Source organism: Taudactylus pleione, unplaced genomic scaffold (genome assembly GCF_031769625.1).
Source record: "Taudactylus pleione unplaced genomic scaffold, aTauple2 ptg000017l, whole genome shotgun sequence".
NCBI lineage: Eukaryota > Metazoa > Chordata > Amphibia > Anura > Myobatrachidae > Taudactylus > Taudactylus pleione.
The window spans coordinates 10730312-10753266 of NW_028284419.1; the positions used below are offsets into that span (position 1 = coordinate 10730312).

The 22955-nt window shown below is 42.4% G+C and overlaps 1 protein-coding gene and 1 long non-coding RNA gene across 4 annotated transcripts in view; one reads left to right on the plus strand and one right to left on the minus strand.

The window, feature by feature from the left end:
• LOC148540800 (uncharacterized) overlaps positions 1–19777 on the plus strand; it is a 176137-nt gene extending 156360 nt beyond the window's left edge. For 2 of the 3 annotated variants that reach the window (XR_015880181.1, XR_015880178.1), the window contains 3 exons: positions 12611–12652; positions 16865–16983; positions 17677–17757. This is a non-coding gene — a long non-coding RNA (uncharacterized LOC148540800). Of the gene's footprint in view, positions 1–12610; positions 12653–16864; positions 16984–17676; positions 17758–19535 lie in introns of those variants that run through there. The other variant, XR_015880179.1, reaches the window with a different exon arrangement.
• The window catches only part of TNFSF4 (TNF superfamily member 4), a 109890-nt gene that overhangs the window by 11241 nt on the left and 75694 nt on the right, over positions 1–22955 (minus strand). The gene's annotated exons all lie outside the window — the stretch shown is intronic.

The following is a 22955-nucleotide window of genomic DNA, read 5'->3' on the forward strand; positions in this document are numbered from 1 at the left end:
AGGCTCTCCAAAAATTACAAAACTTTGCCTTTTAAGATTATCTGTCCAACCAGCCAACTAGTTGATTGGTTGGAATGAAAATCTGGTAAGGAATACAATCAGCAATTTGCTCCCAAATGCTGGAAAATGGACCAAAACTGTTGTTTGAACAAATAGTTTAGATTAAACATTTAACAAACTTGTCTGAACGACCATTTTCATCTGTTTTCTGGCATTTAGGAGCAAAATGCTGATCATCATTTACTCCCATATGTTACTAGATTTTCATTCCAACCAATCAACAAGTTGGCTGGTTGGATGTAAGTTGGTCTAGTGCAGTGTTGGCTAACCTTGACACTCCAGCTGTTGTGGAACTATATATCCCGCATGCCCTGCCACAGTTTTAGCATGCCCTAATAGCAAAACTGTAGCAGTGCATGCTGGGTTATGTAGTTCCATAACAGCTGGAGTGTCAAGGTTAGCCAACACTGGTCTAGTGTGTGGCCAGCTTTAGTCAGAGCTCTTGACTCTGGGCTTTGTTACGAAACCTCTATGGGGGAATTCAATTCAGAGCGATGATGAATAGCCGTGGGAGGGAGCTCCCGCAGCTATTCAATTCAATGCGCTGTGTGCCTTGTCGGGAAGCAGGTAAGTCAGAGAATGCCGGTACTCACGACTTAACCTGGGTGTTAAGGCATGGTAACCTGCATTCTCCAACTAAAGTGCCGGCCGTGCAGCTGTTAGCACCGCGCTCAGCCGGCAAACAGCTGCGTGCCCAGCACTTTTGTTGGATTATGTATTTTGTTTTCTTATAGGAGGAACAGGGTGAACTAGGATTCTTCTCACTGAATGAATTCTAGATGCAAACATGTATATATATATACTGTAGCAGATCATTTAAATGAACTTCAAGAAAGAGATATTGCATACTGTATACTGAGCAGCATTTTTTGTTTAACCACTAATGCTAAGCACCCCGCTGTCCTCAAAATACTTTGCAGAGTTCAAGCATCAGCTTATGGAATACACTCGCCAATAAACATATGCAATCATACTGTAAAAGAAAGAAAATATTAAGTTGAAATGAGTCTGACACAAGGATGTGTTTAATGAAAGTTATGATGCCCAGTTATTTTTTTATAATAAAATATATATACAGTACTATTATGTGATCACAGTTCTAAAAATGACTGTGCATAAATTTACATCAGGGCAGTAGCAGTGAGGGGCTGTACATCTGCAAAGTTCATTTACAGTATGAAACATTCTTGTTATGGAACCAAATTCCACGGAATGGGAAAAGGCATGGTTTTAGTGCATAAAGAATGTGTTAACTGGGGAGACGGCTGAGAATTATGTATTTTGTTTTCTTATAGTAGGAGCTGGGTGAACTAGGATGCTTCTTGCTGAATGAATTCTAGATGCAAATATGGTATACTCTAGCAGGACATTTAAATGGCCTTCAAGAAAGAGATATTGCATATATTGAGTAGCATTTTTTGTTTAACCACTAATGCAAAGCACCCCCCTGCCCTCAAAATACTTTGCAGAGTTCAAGCATCAGCTTATGGAATACACTCGCCAATAAACATATGCAATAATACTGTAAAAGAAAGAAAATATAAAGTTGAAATGAGTCTGACACAAGAATGTGTCTAATGAAAGTTATGATGCCCAGATAGTTTCATTAAAAATGTTTTTATAATAAAATATATATATATATATTCAGTACTATTATGGGACCACAGTTCTAAAAATGACTGTGCATAGATTCACATAAGGGCATTAGCATTGAGGGGCATTACATCTGTGTACATGCTCAGCAGTGAAAAACATTATATTGGGCCAGATATACTAAGCTCTGAAAAGTGATAAACTGGAGAGTGATAAAGTACCAGCCAATCAGCTCCCAACTGTCATTTTTCAAACACAGCCTGTAACATGACAGTTGGGAGCTGAGTGGCTGGTCATTTATCACTCTCCACTTTATCATTTTTCAGAGCTTAGTACATCTCCCTTTGTCTAACAGTATATATTGCAGTTAACCTTTTAGCATATACAGCAAAAAGAAAGAGCGCTAACCATTGACAGTATCACAGTTTATTGATACCAACAATTCACTATACTACATATACCAATAAGAATTGCTGGTCACAAAGACCTAATCACAATATTACAAATATGAATACATAAATCAATAAATAAAAAATGAAAAATGAGAAATAAGAACACAATATATAAAATCACTAGTATATACGCTGCACATAAATGACCCAATTGAAATAATAACCACTAATATAATAGTGGTACTACACAGCATATGTACATAGAAATACACATCAAATAGAACACAGCCTCAGGCGCCTGGAGACCTATATAAAAATACCCTTCTGATAAAGAGTTAATGGATGGTGTTCCACAGCCAACAATTAAAAATTCCTTGGCATAATGTCATGAAAAATATTGATAAGAGATAAGTATTCCTTGATTCTCTCTTATTCTCAAAGATTTAGTTACAAGGTAAAATATTAATGAACTGGATTAGCAGCAAACGATTTACAATGTTGCAAAACTAGCAACAGCCAATAGGCCAGCCAGCTGAGTGCAGTATAAACTTGGATTGAAACAATATACCGCATTTAATGAATAACATTAATTCAGCAGATTGATCAAAAGAATATGGAACTTCTTTCAGACTATCAGAGTAATTCAACATAACCGGCAGGCAAAGCAACTCCCAGGGTAGTTATTTGTATTTACCCTCTGTGTAGGGCTCAATTCCACTATTAGCGTGGAAGAGACTTTTGGGCTAAGGCTTGTTAGATAAATGCAGCTTACCGCTACCGCATGGGGAAACTCCAGAGGTACAGTTCTTACTTCGGGTCCCAGTCTGGAGTGGAGCGTAAGCCTTCGGCTGTTGTGCCGCGGTGTACACCAAGTGACGGAGCACGCTGATCGGCTGCCACGCTTGCCAGATTTTAGCGGCTGTAGTCCGGTCTGTGAAAAAGTTGAATCAGGTCACGTCCTAGGCTGTAATGTTGAAGAGGGTGGAGCTTGACGCGTTTCTCAGCCACGGCAAAAAGGGGGCTGTTTCCTCAGAAGTCAGAGGAAACAGCCCCCTTTTTGCCGTGGCTGAGAAACGCGTCAAGCTCCACCCTCTTCAACATTACAGCCTAGGACGTGACCTGATTCAACTTTTTCACAGACCGGACTACAGCCGCTAAAATCTGGCAAGCGTGGTAGCCGATCAGCGTGCTCCGTCACTTGGTGTACACCGCGGCACATCAGCCGAAGGCTTACGCTCCACTCCAGACTGGGACCCAAAGTAAGAACTGCACCTCTGGAGTTTCCCCATGCGGTAGCGGTAAGCTGCATTCATCTAACAAGCCTTAGCCCAAAAGTCTCTTCCACGCTAATAGTGGAATTGAGCTCTACATGGAGGGTAAATACAAATAACTACCCTGGGAGTTGCTTTGCCTGCCGGTTATGTTGAATTACTCTGATTGATCAAAAGAATATGGAACTTCTTTCAGACTATCTGCTGAATTAATATTATTCATTAAATGCGATATATTGTTTCAATCCAAGTTTATACTGCACTCAGCTGGCTGGCTTATTGGCTGTTGCTAGTTTTGCAACATTGTAAATCGTTTGCTGCTAATCCAGTTCATTAATATTTTACCTTGTAACTAAATCTTTGAGAATAAGAGAGAATCAAGGAATACTTATCTCTTATCAATATTTTTCATGACATTATGCCAAGGAATTTTTAATTGTTGGCTGTGGAACACCATCCATTAACTCTTTATCAGAAGGGTATTTTTATATAGGTCTCCAGGCGCCTGAGGCTGTGTTCTATTTGACGTGTATTTCTATGTACATATGCTGCGTAGAACCACTATTATATTAGTGGTTATTATTTCAATTGGGTCATTTATGTGCAGCGTATATACTAGTGATTTTATATATTGTGTTCTTTTTATTTCTTATTTTTCATTTTTTATTTATTGATTTATGTATTCATATTTGTAATATTGTGATTAGGTCTATGTGACCAGCAATTCTTATTGGTATATGTAGTATAGTGAATTGTTGGTATCAATAAACTGTGATACTGTCAATGGTTAGCGCTCTTTCTTTTTGCTGTATCTGTTATAACCACATTTGATAAGGCCAAGCTCCTTATCCGTTAGTAGCTGCTACCAATACAGTAATCGCATGTTATGATTCAAGTGGGATTTCATTTATATTAATTATTTGTGTATAACCGTTTATTTTGTTAGTCACACTAGCGCCTTTGTGAGGATTTTTCCTCAGTGTGTGTTTAACCTTTTAGCATACCTTTAAATGAATGATTGATGAATAGTATTTGTTCATTTTTTTTATTCCATTTTTTCTCTTTATATCATCAATAGATTAGTATTTTGATCATTTTAAAGTAAGAGTATTTTATCTAATTCATTAATAACGTTTACTGAACCAGAACATAAGGTGTTCCAAGTTTCTAATTTTTAAAGGCTAGCCCTTTTTTATATTATTTAGCCATCTCTCATCAGGTGATTTAGATTTACTAACAATAAGAATCATATTTATCTATTATTGGGTTTTAGACCTGATCATTGTAATTGTCTTATCACCCTATTTATGGCAATAAGGAATTATTTACCACCCAAATGTATAAAAAAACATGCAGGAACTCCCTGCGATGTTTAGCAGTGATGTAATCGCATTGGCTGTCACTACACTACTATATTGGGACCCCTGGTACACTGCTGCGCATATGCGGTCCACTGAAAGTGCATTTGTGTTGACCATTGCCAGGGAGGCAGTACATTTTGCGAAGTGCAGTCTGTAGGCTACAGCAAGTAGTGCCATCTTCAGAGCCAAGCTGGTAAACTGACAGCTTTGCAGCCCCCATAGAAATTTATGGGGGCTGCGGCTGCTATCAGAAATGGAGGGACATTGCAGATATATGCTGCAGTACCTCCTTCATACATACGGTGATAATTAATATTTGCGGGTATCTACCAAAACCTGGTGTTTTTAAGGGATATGCAGGAAATATTATTTGATAAATAAATAGGCCCCTCAGGCATTAAGCAAGATGACCAAAACTGGCCAAACCATTACTTCACCATATAAATATGTGTTTCCAGCCGGACACGAGAACCAAGGCAATCCATTGTACTAGACTAGGATACATAAAAATGTAATGACTTCCTGTGGCGTGGTCCCACCCAGAACCCATAAGATTAGTGGTCACAGAATGTTCAGTCTCTGTGATACACAATTTTATACATTTGATGTATTGGTGATTGTTACTAAACATCAAGAATACATAATATCGTATATGAAGCTACTGTACATCTAGCCTGCAAACTTTCTTGATAAAAATATAATTGTCCTTGCCATATTCAATCTAAGCAGATATGGTAAACTGGAAACTGTATTTGAGAATGGGTTGGTAATAGAGATGAGCGGGTCCGGTTCTCCGAGAACCAGACCCATCCGAATTTCATGTTCCGAGGTGTGATCTGAGTCTGGCTCAGGTTTTCCTGCCTGACTTGGATCCGAAAATGAGGCAAAATGCGTAATCCTCCCACTATCTGATTCTCGCAGGTTTTGGATTATATAAAGGTCCCCAAGATCTGCGCCATTTTCACTCCGGCTGTGGAGAGAGAAGCTAGCAAACGTGTAATCTAGATAGTCACTGTCAGTCACTCAGTGTGTGTGTCCAGTTGGGGTCTTGGGCTGAAGGCTGCTGCTGTGTTGTCCATAAAGGAGCTTAGGCTGCAGTATATAAAGGGGGTGCTGCAGCTGCTGTCACTTGTTCTGGCAATTAGCTGTGGCTGCTGCTCTGTTGTTATCCTGTCCATCAGGCTAGAGCTGCAGTCCATAAAGGGGTGATGCGTTGTCCAGGGGGGGTGCTCTTCCAATTAGGGGTGCTCTTCCCCAGTGTAAAAAAAAATAAAAGTACTATGCGCGCTTTAGAAACTTAGCTGCACTATTATTGTTTGGTGACACTGCCGCAGTTTATCGTCCACATATTTGTGACTGTGCAAGTAGTCTGTCCGCACTCGGCAGGGGTGCTTTGTTGTCCATAAAAAAGGGGTGCTGTTTGTGTTGTTCATCAAGTGGCTGTTGCCTCATTTAGGGGTGCTCTTCCCCAGTGTAAAAAATATAGAAGTGCTTTTTTTGTGTGTGTGTGTGTGTGTGTGTCAGCAACTTAGCTGCATGATTATTGTTTGGTGACACTGCCAGCCAGATTGCAGTTTATTGTCCATGTATTGTGACAATATATGTCATAGCGCAGTGTGTTATTCTTATTCATAAAAAATAATATGACACTAAGTGGTAGCGCAGTATTTTACTCATAAAATTTTTTGCGACAGTCTCATATTCAACTTTTTACTTCTTTCCTCAATCGTGAATAAATTATTAGTCTACAAGCTGACTACAAGACCATAACAAAGTGCTAAATTACAGGCATTATATAGAACACATAATGACATCACTGTAAGTGGCAGCGCAGTGTGTTATTCTTTTCTTATTCATAAAAAATCTTGTGACACTGTAAATGGTATCGTAGTGTGTTGTTCTTATTCATAAATGATCTTGTGACACTAAGTGGCAGCGCAGTGTGTTATTCTTTTCTTATTCATAAAAAATCTTGTGACACTGTAGGTAATTGATACCACAGTGAAATATTTAAAATTGGTAGAAATTGACGTGTGTGCTGTATCCCACTTCATTTGTGTTTGTTGTTATGGAGAACGATAATTTGAGAGGAGAGCAGGAACCACATACTAGTGCTGGAGCTGCTGTCAGTGCCACCAGTCATGATGATACTAGTCCATCTACATCATCTACTAAAGCTGATGCCTAAGGTCATACAGGGCTTAAATCAGCGCATCTAAAATCAAGAACCAATCTTTTACAATGGTAAAGAAAAAAACTTTAAAAGGGAAAGTTAGCTGCAGAAAGACAAAAAATTGGCAATATGCCTTTCACCACATAAAGTGGCAAAGAAAGGCTAAGGACTTGGCCTTTATTTATGACAGGTGGTCCTGCCTCTTATGATGAGGTAAGCATATGTGAACATGCTGACATAGAAATCGAGGATGCTTCTGTGGAAGTGCACCAGGATGAGCAGGATATTTGTGTAGCTAACACTAATAATGTGTTGTTGATGAGAATGTTGTTTGTGTAAATCAGGCACCAGTGAAAGAAATAATCCACTTATTATGTGTGGAATTATTTCTACCCAAATCTGGACAACAATTGTCTAGTCATCTGTACCCTTTGTAAAGCCAGAGTAAGTAGAGGGTAGGAACCTTAACCATCTAGGAATCTCCTCCATGTTATGTCATCGGCAGTGCATCCATCCAAAAAGTTTTTGTGTTTTCTTTTGACTCATCTGCATCACTAGTGGGTCTTTTGGGAAAGTTTAGTTTTTTCTTGGCAGATGTACTTGCTGGAGAAACTTAAAAGAGAAGCCATTACTGCTTCATGTGCCACTTGAGATGACAATTTACTTACCAACAGCTCTTTACATCTCTTTAGATCTGTGTCCATTGGGAAGAAAGACACAACGTATGACTTAAGCCTTATATCTTAAATCTTGCATTTGCTCTGCTCAATTTGTCCACATATCTGTGGTTAAGTGGACAAAGGGTACAACAGTATTTTGGAGGCCAATATTTAAGTTTTCTTTTAGTGTCCCTGTAAAGCAGGGGTCAGGGAACTTTTTTACCTTTAACCCCAAAATTTATTTAGATACACCAACATTACCCCCTTGATTTGAAAGGAAGGAAATCATATAGTAGTGCCCCCATATAATGCCCCTGTAGTAGTGCCCCCATAGTTATGCCCCTGTAGTAGTGCCCCAATATAATGCCCCTGTAGTGCCGCTTGTACAAAAAAAAAACCAAAAAACCCACTTACCTTAATCCCCGCTCCTGCATCCGCCGCCATCCTGTCTGCCTGGCTACTCCTCGGAACTATTGGAGAGACGTCATGATGTCTGTCCCATAGTGCGCATGGAGAGAGCCGGCAGCTGGAGTTCAGAAGAGGACTCCAGCCTCCGGCTAATGCGGCACTGCAGGGAAGGAGCTGGACGCCCGCTGGTAATAACATTTACCCATGCTCTCCCCTCCTCCCTCATAAATTTGCTTCGGAATCAAAAAATTAATTTAAATTTACTACCAATCAACCCTTCCTGTCCCTGCCTTCAACTACATACATACTCCATCTCCCTCAGGCCTCTTGATTAATGAAAACATATGTTTCCTTATGTGCCATATTGGAAGTTGAACTGCCACATGTTTGTGCTGCCCACTGCTGCCACTTAGCTTAGTCAGCCAGATGAAGAATTAAAGTTCTCTTCTATAAAATGCAATGTACACAATTTATAATAGATTGTCTTCAATGTCAGTTATCCTCTAGCAAACAAAGTTAATAGAGCAAGAGAGTCATTTTGATTCGTTTATTTAGCAGGCATCGGTGGATGCTGAATTCTGAAAATGGTGCATTTTCAAATTCTGCAATTATATTTTCTTTAATATCTGTTATACATGAAAACCACAAGACTTATAAAATGAGTTATAAAAGAAGCCAAGGATCAACTTCTGACCTTGGCTTACTGTACAGTAGAACTATGGGGATTAAAAATGTAGCAGTAACCTGCTTGCAAACTTCAAGTTAAATAATTATGTAAACATTACCACACTTACAGTAACTGGCCACAATGGAAATTAAAACAATATGCTATTGAATCTGTAAAAAGTCTTGTGATTGATATAAGTATGAACAGAATGGAAACAGATTTATTTAAATATAAAAAAGCATAAATGAATAAAACATTACTTTCACCAGAAAATTAATTTGGGTCCTGAGGTGTGCTAAAGAAACTTTATTAAATTCAATTGTTATAAAATTGTTTAGTTAAATACAAAGCGTCAAAATATATGAAAAGTTATTTAAAAAAACATTTTTAGGTGTGGAATTATTGCGGTTCAACCTTATATACAGAAGACCAACATATACAAGATTATATTGTCGTATTATTTGTTCTTATGCATCTAATTATTGGAACATATTGTAAATAATTGCCATGTACATTATAATTCATATTTTATTTATGTATTTTTTCTAAAGAACTGTCATGTTTTGCTCATCACTATATGGGCAGACTTGAGACTTTCCGTGTATGCAAAAAGATGAGTGTAAATGTCGATTCACACAATGGAAATGTTGTGGAGTGTGTAAAGGTGTGTGATCTATGCTTGTACAAGACATGGGAATTGGAGGATAAAGAGATCCAACTATGAATTATCACAAATTCCAATATTACTTTATAAAGATACATGAGTCCTTTCTATGCATGTCAATGATTGGGGCATTGCTAGACTACTTGGTATCACTCATAGGGCCCCATTTAACAACGAACCTTAACACCAGCAGCATATTTTGTTTAGTATTGCAGGGATAAAAACGAATATGCCACTGGTATTCATCATTACTTAACTCGCCGGCCAGGTCCAGCGACATCCCTCTTGTTGGGACTTAATGACAGGCATTTGCGAGTCAGTGACGGGGTGACCTGCGCTCCCGGACATTTCTTGTCAGCATCTATGATCCCAGCGTTTCTACCGAGGACATGCGATGTTGTGCGGCTCCGGCCAGCTAAATAAACCTCAGCTTATGCAGTCTGGCCAGTTTGAAAGGCCAGGAAGTCTGCATCCATGGAAATAGACCATGGCCTCGGCACTCCTGAAAAATGGGGGTGACACGCCCCCATTTCCGGGAATGCAAGCCGCCCCCCCCGCACCACCCTGCAAATGCCTCTGCCTGTTAATCAGGCAGAGGCATAGTGGGGCTTGGGTGCAATCTCGCAGGACCCATTCTGCACATGCGCAGATACTCAATAATCGTGAATCTGCATAAGTCTGGAAAGAATTGATCATCCACCCAAGAAAGGCAAAGACTGAGCAGCAGCCGCTTCGGGAGTGAAGGAGTATAGCTAGGTAATAGTTACCTAGCTATAGGTACACTATGAGGTGTGTGTAGTCCTGTAAAGCCACAATTTAGCTGCAAAACTATAAAATACACTTACTGTAATTATTTCTTATTTTATCAAGCTAATGATATATTAATAATAATGTGACCAACACATAAGCACAAAACATATTTTTAACTATAGAGAATATGTAATACATTTCAATCCACATAGTTATAAAGCGGGCAAGGTAGTGAGAGCCATAAGATTGAACAGTAGCTAATAGGTAAGACCAATGCACAGACTGAGCTTATATTTAAGTAGTTGGTTTAGGCAGGTTGGCCTTGCTTGCTATCTGTAACTGAATAAATACATATATGCTCTTTTAATTATAAAATAATGAGGCCTACATTTAAGTCTATATATCTTACATATTGGTCCTAGCTGGTAAACCTAGCAAACCTAAGGTGTGCCACTTAAAACTGCTCCGTGCTCTGATTCTGGAATGCATGCCGGACCCATGGCTTGCTGACCCATGACAATTGACAGGCCACTGATAATTATAAGATAAGGGTTAATAGGCATCTTATTGGACTTTTCAGTCTCATGGTCTATCTATTGTGTGAACAGATGAACCATACCATTAGAACAGTGGAGCCTAGGTCTCCTGGTAATAACACATATATTTATCAATATGTATTTTGTTGCAGACACTGCAATTTATGTGAGTAGCTATTGGGCGGACAGTTTTTAAATAAACTGTCATCCTAAAGCTGTTGGGGAAATAGTAATGTGTAGTGTAATGTATGACTTGTATTTGCTTAAAGCCAGTATTAGTTTCTTTAGGCAAGAGAAAAGAGTAGTTCAGGGAAATAGGGGGGAGTTCAATTAGGTGAAAGTTTTCAAAAGGCAAAAAACTCTCACACTTGCAGAATAATTTGCTCACTTCACCTTCATGCACGCACCTGATATACGCACAATTCAATTAGAAATGCGAATTCGCTCTACTTGCAGTGAGAGTGCGAATTTTGTCCAAAAAGTGAACAGTAAAACTAGCAAGAAAAAGTGGGGAGACCATCCTGGAACCTAAAAAAGTTGAAAACTTTGGCCCTCATTCAGAGCCACTCGCTAGCGGCAGTACGCTCGTTCCGAGCGATGTTCGCACATCTGCGCATGCGTACGGTTTTTAGTACGCATGCGCGAACCAGTCAGTGCGGCCGAAAATCGTTGGTACGCAATATAGCGAGGGCCTGCTATTTTGAGTGACAGAATGAGGCGTATGTGGGTGGTAACAGGGGAAGGTGCTTGAAAACGGGGAGTGGAGATCCGAACGCAGGCGTGCTTAAAGGTCAAAACGGGCGTTTTAAGGGAGTGCATATTTAATACAGCAGCGTCATTGACCACGTCACTTGGTTTTTTTAAACTCAGAACTGCTCGCAAAATAGCGGTTGAAAACACCAACCACAAGAATAGCGAGCAGTTCATACGCTGTACGATGTACTCGATTAATCTAATAAATAGCGGACATGACGTATGGTGCGTGCGGCCAGGGGGCGTTTTTATCAAAAAACTAGCGTATGTTTTGCTCGCTCGTTCAGACTTAGAGGTGGGAACAGACTGCAATTTGCGAACGGATCATTTGAATAGCCACCCCTTGTTTTTGAACGAACGACCACAAATAGCGAACGGCTCTGAATCAGGCCCTTTGTTAGCAGAATCATGTAGAAGACTGTTAGTGGCCATAAGGAAAGTACTGTGTGCATTTAAAAGGTGTCAAATGGCTGATTTGTGCATTTTTAAAAAAAAGCAAAATAAATGTAAAAAGCTGTAGAATTTTGTTTAATTACAAAGGAATTAAACAGAAAATGCAAAACAAGTAGAAATAAAAGATGCTTTTGGAGTATTTTTGAGGCAACTTTAAAAAATTAAACAAAAATGATAGAAATCAATTATTTTTCTTTTAAATAAATACTGTCAATAAATTTTGGACACATTATTTAGCTAAAAAAGTTTATTTTGGGGTAATTTGAGGCCATTTATTTTTTTATTTTTTTCACCCCAAAAATGACATGTAATTATCGACCCAATAAAGCTAATTGAAAAATTACAAATGCCTAATTAGTACTTAGGGGGGTGTCCAAGGGGTCCTGAAGCAAGTCCTTACACTTTTATCTTAAAATACAGATTTTCCCTACCTTTTCACCTGCTCAGGGGAGTGTGAAACAGGTGAATTTGGAATTGAATTGAAAATGTAATTCGCAATGCGAATTTGCAGTAATTTCATCTTGCGGGACCAAACTCGCATCTAATTGAATTCCACTCATAATGACACATGGGGCCAAATGTAATAGGGTGAGAGTTTAGAAAAGTGAGAGTTTCTGACACTTTTTAAACTTTGCCAATGTAATAGAGTCCAAAAACAAAGTAACAGAGCGAACTTGCATTTTTTTAGACTTAAAAAACTCTCAAGATTTAAAATCTCATTCAGATGTTTTCCCATTTTGAAGATAAAACTCAACCAATGTGAGAGTTTACTGCTAAACTCTCACATTTTCTAAACTCTCACCCTATTACATTTGGCCCATGATCCATATTCACTAATGATTATACCTATTTCATTTGCTGTCTTGACAGGTCCGTTAAGGATCGAAATTCTCAACTATATTCAATATGTTGGTAAGAATAAATGCTCTTTTTTGGAATATTATTCTGGTGTGTGCCCTCATTCTCTATTTACCTTATATTAGATCTTGTATCTCTAGGGGAGCACCCCATGGCTTTTAGCAGCACACAGTACAAAAATTAGATCTGATCAGGGATAATGTAAAACACAAAATCAAAGAGAAGAAGTGCTGTCTATCAGATCAGGGGCGTTTTAAGAGAGGAGGGGGCCCATGTGCACTCGGCGTGCGGAGCCCCCTCCTCTCTCCCTGGTGGCTGGCAGCCGACTGACGTGGCTGGCCAGCCACCAGAGCATTAGTAGACTCTGGGCACTAGAGTGTGCCCGGAGTCTACTGCGCATGCGCAGAATGCCGGAAAATGGCTGCGGTGGCCATTTTGCCGGTGTTCTGAGCAGCAGTGACACCCGACGCGGGACCTCTACAGGTAAGTTTAAAAAAAATATGGGTGCAGTGTGTGCGGTGCGAGGCCCCCTTGAACCCGGGGGCCCGTGTGCCCCGCATACACTGCACCCATTATAGATACGCCACTGTAACAGATCAAGCATTTAATAAGTGTATAAAAATAAGTTAACAAACAAGTGAACGGTCAATATGTTTAAAATATAATACATTTAAAATAAACATGTACAGTATATGGGTATATGGCAGCCTTTGCTATAAAATAACTGTGCCAAATTATTATCAAACATCAAATATTGGGCCTGATTCAGCAAGGATCGCAACTGCGATTACGCACGTAATTGACCGATTGTTGAGTAGTGCGCATGCATCGCAGTGCACTTGTGCAAAGAGTCCAATGCAACCGGGACTGCAGTCACTACGCAGACCCTTCGCAGAGTGATTGACAGGAAGTACCGTTTGGGGGAGGTAACGGGGGGGTGGGCGGCAAGTCGCAGGCGTGCCAGTGCATTTGAATGCTGTTACTGGGGCATGCATAAATTAGCCACTGTGATGCCATACACAGCTTGTGCACTCACTGCATGCGATGAGGTTAGCAATTCCTGAGTAAGGTCAGAGCTTGTGGAAGTGTGCGTGAAGCTGTGATGGTACTCAATGTTACTGACGGTTTAGCAGTCTTGCTAAATATTACAGATATGTGTAAGGTAAGGTGGGCATCCTTATGTTGTGCTGAGATGGCATAGCGATTAAAGTGGATTACCATATGATCGCAGTGAGACTGCGTGTGTAATCGCAGCCGTGATCGCAGTTACGGTCCGAACTGAATCAGGCCCATAGTTTGGCATAAATATATCCTACTACGAGTAAATTCGTATAAGAAATCCTCCTCAATCCTGGAGACAAAATTATAGTCCAATATTGAAATTTTGATGGGATGGGAATAAAGAAGGCGTAGGAGTCCAAGCAGATACATATACTGTAAAGACCAACCAGCCCCGTTCCAGCCACATAACAGCCATTCTTTATTCCCTTCACTGGCTGCCTATAAAATTGAGAATCTGTTTCATGATTGTTTACTGACTTTCAAAGCCCAATATAACCACGGCCCAAGGTACCAGAGGCACTTACTGATTCCTTACTGTCCCACATGATTACTGCGTTCTGTAGATGAAGGACTATTAGCAGCAGGGCCGCCAACAGGGGGGACTGCTGGAACTGTAGTCCCAGGCCTGGACACTCAGGGGGCCCACTCCTACCCCCCTGCTACTGTACTGTAAAAGTATGTGCTGGCCACCCTCCTGCTCCACCTACTTACGCTGCGGCCGGCACACACATCCCTTTGAAAAAAAGTGTCACAGCGGCCGGGGCCCGCTTCTCCCAACACGCTGTGGCCGCCCACCACTGAGGCTGCCTGGCTAGGCAGGAGGACAAGGTGCCACCAGCAATCTGCAGCCAGACACTGCACACATGCGCAGGACATGGACTTGGGTCAGCATGAGCAGAGAAGCTGTCAGAGCAGAGGCTGAGCACTGTGAGCAGCACTGGGGTGGGGGCGGGGCCCAGCTGCCTGTTGACTCCTCAGATATTTAAGCCAGTGATCTGAGGAGTCTGAAGTGAGCTGAGCTGTCTGCTTCAGTTTCCACTGATCACTGGCTGAGAGCCGATGAGTCATCAGGAAGCTCCGCCCCCTCCCCAGTCAGTGCAGTGTGTTCAGCTTTTCCAGGGACCCCGACCAGTGTCAGGACTCAGGCATGATGACAGCAGCACAGCAGAGGAGCTAACTGCCAGGGAGCAGGACTGGCCAGCCTTGTAATAGGTAAGTGTTGGAGGTGGGGCACAGTGTGGGTGACATTAGGGGGCACAGCGTGAGTGACATTAGGGGGCACAGTGTGGGTGACATTAGGGGGCACAGTGTGGGTGACATCAGGGGGCACAGTGTGGGTGACAGTGTGGGCGAGATGAGGAGGCATAGTGTGGGTGAGATGAGGGAAGGGGGATCACAGTGTGGTTGACATGAGGGGGACAGTGTGGGTGAGATAAGGGAAGGGGTGCACAGTGTGGGTGAGATAAGATATGAGGAGCACAGTGTGGGTGAGATGAGGGAAGGGGGAGAACAGTGTGGGTGACTTGAGGGGGCACAGTGTGGGTGAGATGAGGGAAGGGGTGCATGGTGTGGGTGAGATAAGGGACAGGGAGCACAGTGTGGGTGACATTAGGGGGCACAGTGTGGGTGAGATGAAGGAAGGGGGAACACAGTGTGGGTGACTTGAGGGGGGAACAGTGGGTGAGATGAGGGAAGGGGAGCACAGTGTGGGTGACTTGAGGGGGCACAGTGTGGGTGAAAGTGTGGGCAAGATGAGGAGGCATAGTGTGGGTGAGATGAGGGAAGGGGGAGCACAGTGTGGGTGACATCAGGGGGCACAGTGTGGGTGACATCAGGGGGCACAGTGTGGGTGACATCAGGGGGTACAGTGTGGGTGACAGTGTGGGCGAGATGAGGAGGCATAGTGTGGGTGAGATGAAGGAAGGGGGAACACAGTGTAGGTGACTTGAGGGGGGCACAGTGTGGGTGAGATGAGGGAAGGGGAGCACGGTGTGGGTGAGATAAGGTATGGGGAGCACAGTGTGGGTGAAATGAGGGAAGGGGGAGCACAATGTGGGTGAGATGAGGGAAGGGGAGCACAATGTGGGTGAGATGAGGGAAGGGGAGCACAGTGTGGGTGAGATGAGGGAAGGGGAACACAGTGTGGGTGAGATGAGGGAAGGGGAGCACAGTGTGGGTGAGATGTGGGAAGGGGGAGCACAGTGTGGGTGAGATGAGGGAAGGGGAGCACAGTGTGGGTGAGGTGAGGGAAGGGGGAGCACAGTGTGGGTGACTTGAGGGGGCACAGTGTGGGTGAGATGAGGGAAGGGGAGCACAGTGTGGGTTAGATAAGGGACAGGGATCACAATGTGGGTGACATTACGGGGCACAATGTGGGTGACAGTGTGGGCGAGATGAGGAGGCATAGTGTGGGTGAGATGAGGGAAGGGGGAGCACAGTGTGGGTGACATGAGGGGGCACAGTGTGGGTGACATCAGGGGGCACAGTGTGGGTGACATCAGAGGCACAATGTGGGTGACAGTGTGGGCAAGATGAGGAGGCATAGTGTGGGTGAGAAGAGGGAAGGGGGAGCACAGTGTGGTTGACATGAGGAAGCACAGTGTGGTTGAGATGAGGGAAGGGGGAGCACGGTGTAGGTGAGATAAGTGACAGGGAACACAGTGTGGGTGACTTGAGGGGGCACAGTGTGGGTGAGATGAGGGAAGGGGGGGCACAGTGTGGGTGACATTAGGGAGCACAGTGTGGGTGAGATGAGGGAAGGGGGGGAACAGTGTGAGTGAGATGAGGGAAGGGGGAAGCATGGTGTGGGTGAGATAAGGGACGGGGAGCACAGTGTGGGTGACATTAGGGGGCACAGTATGGGTGAGATGAGGGAAGGGGGGAACAGTGTGGGTGAGATGAGGGAAGGGGGAGCATGGTGTGGGTGAGATAAGGGATGGGGAGCACAGTGTGGGTGACATTAGGGAGCACGGTGTGGGTGAGATGAGGAAAGGGGGAGCACAGTGCAGGATTGGAAGATGGAAGTGCAATGTGGGATGTGGAGCACAGTGGGATACAGAGAAGGGGAGGCAGAACATATAGGGGGCACAATGCAGAACAGATCGGGGGAAGCACATACTGTACATACAGATACTGTATAAGAAAGGACAAGACAATATATTTTATGATGGCATATATTTAATAAGGGCTTCTTTGCTGTTCAAGTTAAGTCTGCTGGGAGTCAAGTAGATGCCAAAGTCAAGCTACCGCCCAGAGGCAAGTGAGGATGCAGCGCATGGCAAGCTGAGGGTACCCCTCTGTGCCCGCCAAGGTTGTCAGAGCAGGTAAGGTCCTAGTGGGACAACCCTTCCTCACTACCACCCTAGACCTCCAGGGTGTCGGGCCTTTTTCCCTGGGCATGCAGAGGCACATAGCAAAGCCAGGGCCACTTACTTGTGTTTTCCTCCCAAACTGAAAGTTGCCAGCTAGTCCCTCACTACCCCCCCCCCACACACACACACTTCTGCAGCACCATAGTGTCAAGTCACTTCTCACCCAGCCGCCTAGGGCCACCCTCCCGCTCCACCTCCTACATACGCCGCAATAGATATTTCCTTGTGAGCCGGGACAACGTTACGGAGGGGGCTAGGGGGCCCTGTCTATTTTATCAGTCCCGGGCCCCACAATTTTTGATGGCAGCCCTGATTAGCAGTACCTAGAATCTCCCTGAATGCATCTGGAGGTCAAGCTTTTAGCTTTCCTGCTCTGACTCTATGGAACTTGCTTCCCCGCACAGTTCTCGAAGCCTCTACTCGAGAATCCTTCACAAACAGACTCACCTGTTTACTCACACATTTCACTAATGTCCCTTCACTAATGTCTCTCTTTGCTGTTAAGCTTATTTTGTAACTTTAATGCAAATGTAAAGCACTTTGAGTCCTATTAGTAGAAAAGTGCTATATAAATAACATTATTATTATTATTATTATTATTATTATTATTATTACTATTACTATTATTATTGTCATTATTCCCAGATGGATCTCTAGTAGTGAACCACTAGGTGACTTTGCAGCTTGCTTTACTTTTGGTGCTCCTACATCCAGGTGCTATTTAAGGAGGATCCCAGGCCATGTAGGTAAGGCCACAACTTACTGCTCTCCAATTTTCATTACCAAGATCTCAGAGGGGATCAAAACGTTGAGCAGGGGTCATGCTGCTTCTGCATAAGTGCGGTCGCTGTCGCACACCCGCAATTACATTACTTCCTGTCAGCTGATATTATCTGCCAGTTCTGGGTTTCTGACAGGTGTTGGGATTCCGGCGCCGACATTCCGAATGCTGGAATTCCGCGGTTGGTATTATAACCGCAACCCTTCAGGGGACCACTATAAGTTACAGTAGGGCATAAATTAAGACTGAAATAATTATTTAATGATAAATCCAAGGTAGTGAGTGATAAAGTAAAATCTGTTTTTAGGGGTCCAAGCTATTTTTATCCTGTATCATTTAATTATAGCATTAGGACTTTTCTTAGAATGTTTGAGAGTGATTACTTATCAGTTATACAAAACCATAAAAGTTATTATAATTTGATTCAACAACAGAGGTTAGCTATTAAATCCCTTCAAGCCAATAAGGAAATAGTAATTAGAATGGCTGACAAGGGTGGCACTGTTGCCGTTTTGAATTATAGAGATTATTACACTGATATTAGACAACAACTAGGTGTCATTGAAACATACACCAAAATGATGTAAAATCCAATGTTTCAGTTTAATAGTAGGGTGGATCATAAGCTTGATGAGGCAGTGACACATAAATGGTTGGACCGAACAATGGTCAATTTACTGTAGGTAGAACATCCGGTCTCTTACAGTATTCCAAAGATCCATAGATTTTTAATTTGGCCACCTTGCAGGCCAATAGTGTCTACTAGAAACAAAATCAAAATACATCAGCAAAAGAAAAACATTATATATATATATATATATATATATATATATATATATATATATATATATATATATATATAAATATAATTTCCAACAGCCAGTTTTAAATATCTATAGGTAGAATATATCTTCATGCATTATAATATTAGTATTATGCTGGGTGATACATTGTGTTATGTCTAATACACAAAAACTTTTATCCTCAGCTAATGTAGCGTTGAAAAAAAGATATAAAATAAAAATATAAATGAAACAGGTTATGTATAAAGCACAGCACAGTTCGATAAAAACAACCTCCTTAACCCCAGGACGCTAATTATCTTGGTCTTTGGACATTGAGGAGAAAGGTAACTAGACTTTAACTCCAAATACAGAGACACTGTAACAAACACAGAGACACTGTAAAGCTCCCCTTCCTACTCATTATTAACTCTGAAATAATAATAATAATAATAATAATAATAATAATAATATAATCCTATTGTGGTGTGATTTTATCTCATATTAAATGTAATTTTTGAAAGAGCAATCAGCTGCTTTTTAGTGTATTATGTACAATATTTTTTCTTTATTTTTTTCCCTTTGAATTATGGTTTGATGCTGAAACATAAAGCAAATAATCTGTGAGTAGAAGGGAAGTTCAATTTACATATTTCTGGTCAGTTACTGATTCTAATCTTGCAAGGTAACAAACAAAAGTAACCTGCCTATTACAGACTTATAGACACCATATCAAAACACTAGTGACCACACTGATCATATCTGTTGGGGCTTTCCTCATATGAAGATTGGCTATATGATTTCATAGAGTCTAAATGTACTTTTTACAGTAAAGTAGGGCAAATTATTAAGAACAAGTGGAAATGATTCAATTACCCATTTCAGTCATTTCAGTATTACTGTGCGGAAAATCCGTCAGGTGTTTTTCTTTTTTTGTTTAGGTTTGACAGATATGACTCCAATGGTCAGAGAAGGTCACTCATGTAATTCCTAACCATGGTTAGAAAGGCAGTTCCTGCATGACAACTTTTATACCCAACTCCCCATAAAGGACCTCATTACAAAGTGCATTTGCTGTGAAGTCTCCCAATATGTCCTTACAGTCTGTCCAGTGCATGCCATGGCGCATGTTTACCTGCCTCCCTTGGGAGATACCTCCACAACTAGAAGTCCACTTACATGCAAGTAGAAAATATTCAAGAAATGCTGTGTGTAAAAGTTTAAACATCAAAGTCCGATGTCTTACTACTTTTGTATCATTAAATAAAACATAAAAATCTTTATGCAAATACAACTTCATGTAGCCTAATTTATGGCTTATATTAATTGTGACATGAAGGGATATTGGGACTTTTTACTACATATTGCACTTTGGATGAAGATATTTATTACATTGGATGAAGTATTCCTAGAAAATCTCTTCTCTACCAAAGTGCAATATGGAGATGCAAAATGGGATCTATCAAACAGAACCAACCCGAAGACCACAAGCTTTAAGCTGGTGTAAAATGAAAGTCATTGTGCAGAGAAGAAATGACGGGTGCTCCTCTCAACAGAAGGGAAAGCCCCCAAAATAGGCGTGGATTTACGGGTCCTCCCCTAGGTACAACATTATTGGTTTTGGTTGTAGAGAAGAGGAAGGAGAGAGGAACAGGTTAAAAAAGAGAAGGTGATGGTCAGAAAGGGGAATGGGGAATTGCAGTAATTAGAAATATCGCGACCAGATCACGTAAATGGCCACTCACATGGGAGGGAGAGGAAGTCCATTGGAAGAGGCCAAATGAAGATGTGAGGGTGAGGAGTTTGGAGGCAGAGGATTCTAAGGGGATATCAAATGAAATATTGAAGTCACCTAGGATAATGGAGGGAAGTTCTGAGGAGAGAAAGTGAGGGAGCCAGGAAGAAAAGTTGTCAAGGAACTTAGAGGGAGAGCCAGGGGGACGGTAAATGACAGCTACTCAGAGGTGTACTGGCTGGAAGAGGCATATAGCATGAACTTCAAATACACTACTCTATATGGAAATTCAATGCTCAGGCATGCAAATAAGTACTTGTAATGAACTCACGATAATGACAATCAGCTATACAGTACAGGTAAAAAATGGTAAAGTTGATATTAATGTAATAGGTGGTCCAAAACTGATATTAAATAGGATAATCTAGAAATATTCTGTTTTTATGGCATTTACAGTGCAATCAGGATCTACAATCATTACGTAAAGTGTTCCCCACAGCTAAGAGTGGATGTGGTTTGATGTCAGTATATAATATACAATACTGTAGATGAAGCTTGAGTTTCAGTGATGTACAATAACAATAGAACTCATTTTATTAACTCAAAGCAAGGCTTATTGGGTGGTCCCATTTGTAAGAATTGAGAAAGAGAAGAAAAAAGGAGCCAAAAATAGGAGACGAGATTTACAGGACAAGCTCTGCACAGGAGTGAAGGGACATGCAGATAAATCCACAGGCTTGTACAGGGTCTAGCACCTGGTGCAAAAAGTTTTTCTGTTTTTGTTTGGGTGCAGCATGTATGATGTCATGATTTTATGGCACACCACACTGCTTGAAGTCACAGGAACAGTGGTGCAAAAAGGAGAAGGCATGCAAACAGGAGTAGACAGAAGACACAGAAGAATGTAAGTGACTGTGAGCTGGAGCCAGAATGATGCAGGGGATGGAACTAGAGAGGCAATAGGAGGGCTAGATAGACAGAAGGAGGCTAGAGCTAGAGAGCCTCTGAAGGGCTGAAGAGATAGAAGGGAGCTGGAAAAACAGAGTAGCTGGAAAAACAGAAGGGGTCTTGAGGAATGCTGGGGATCTGGAGTGACAGAAAGGAGCTGAAGAAACACTGGAGGGCTGGAGAGACAGAAGGGGACTGGAGAGACAGAATGGTATTGTAAAGAGAGAAGGGAACTGGAGTGTCAGAATTGGATTGTAGCTGGAGAGACACTGTAGGCAGGAGAGACAAGTGACTGGAGCTGAAGAGACACTGGAGGCCTGGAGTGACAGAAGGGAGCTAAAGACATGGCAGGCTGGAGAGACACAAGGAGGTTGGAGCTGGAGAGACACTAGAGGGATTAAGAGATATTTAGTGATTGAGAGACACTGGGGAGCTGGAGAGATAAAAAGGAGCAGAGCTGGAGAGACACTGAGAGCATGGAGAGACACTGGGGGCTAAAGAGACAGAAGGGTGGTGCTGGAGCTGGAGAAACACTGAGGGCTGGAGTTGGAGAGATACTGGAGGGCTGGAGATACAGAAGTTGACTGTAGCTGGAGAGACACTAAAGTATTGGAGAGACAAAAGGAGCTAAACCTGGAGAGACACTGGAGGGCTGAAATGACAGAGGTTGTAGAGACACAAGGAGGGTGGATCTGGAGAGATACTGGGGTGTTGGAGAGATACTTAAGGGCTGAGGTTGTAGAGGCACAAGGAGGGTGGATCTGGAGAGATACTGGGGTGTTGGAGAGACACGGATGGTCTGGAAAGATATATAGAAACTGGAGAGACACAAGGAGCTTGGAGCTGGAGAGATACTGGGAGGATTGAGTGACACTCCAGGTCTGGAGAGACACAAGGAAGCTGGATCTGGAGAGCCACTGGAGGGCAGGAGAGAAGCAAGGAGGCTAGAGCTTTTAGAGACACCATAGAGCTGGAGATGGAGAGACACTGAGAGGTTGTAGAGACACAATGAGGGTGGAGCTGGAGAGATACTTGGGTGTTGGAGAGATGCTAGGGGTCTGGAGATACAATGGTGCTGGGCCTGGAGAGACACTGCGAACTGGAGAGACAGAGAGGACTGCATTTGGAGAGACGCTGAGGTGCTGTAGAGACAGAGTGAATGTGGAGAGACACTGGGGGTTTGAGAGACAGAATAGTGCTAGAGGTGGAGAAACACTAGGAGTATAGAGTTGGAGAGGCACTGGAGGGCTGGGGATAAAAATGACTGAAGTTGGAGAGACACTAAAGGACTGGAGAGACAAGGGGACTAGATCTGGAGACACTAGATGGTTAAAATTACATAAAAGGGCTGGAACAGGAGAGACACTGGGGGTCTGGAGAGACACAAGGAACTGGATCTGGAGAGACCATGTGGTTGGAGCTGGAGAGACACTGGGATGTTGTAGAGACACAAGGAGGGTGGAACTGGAGAGATACTGGGGTGCAGGAGAGACAATAGAGGGCTAGAGAGACACTGGTGGGCAGCAGATAAACAGGGGTGCTGGTCCTGGAGAGACACTGCAGACTGGAGAGACACAAGGGAGCTGGATCTGAAGAGACATTGGAGGGCAGGAGAGAAACAAGGAGGCTATAGCTGGAGAGACACCATAGACCTGGAGATTGAGAGACACTGGGAGGT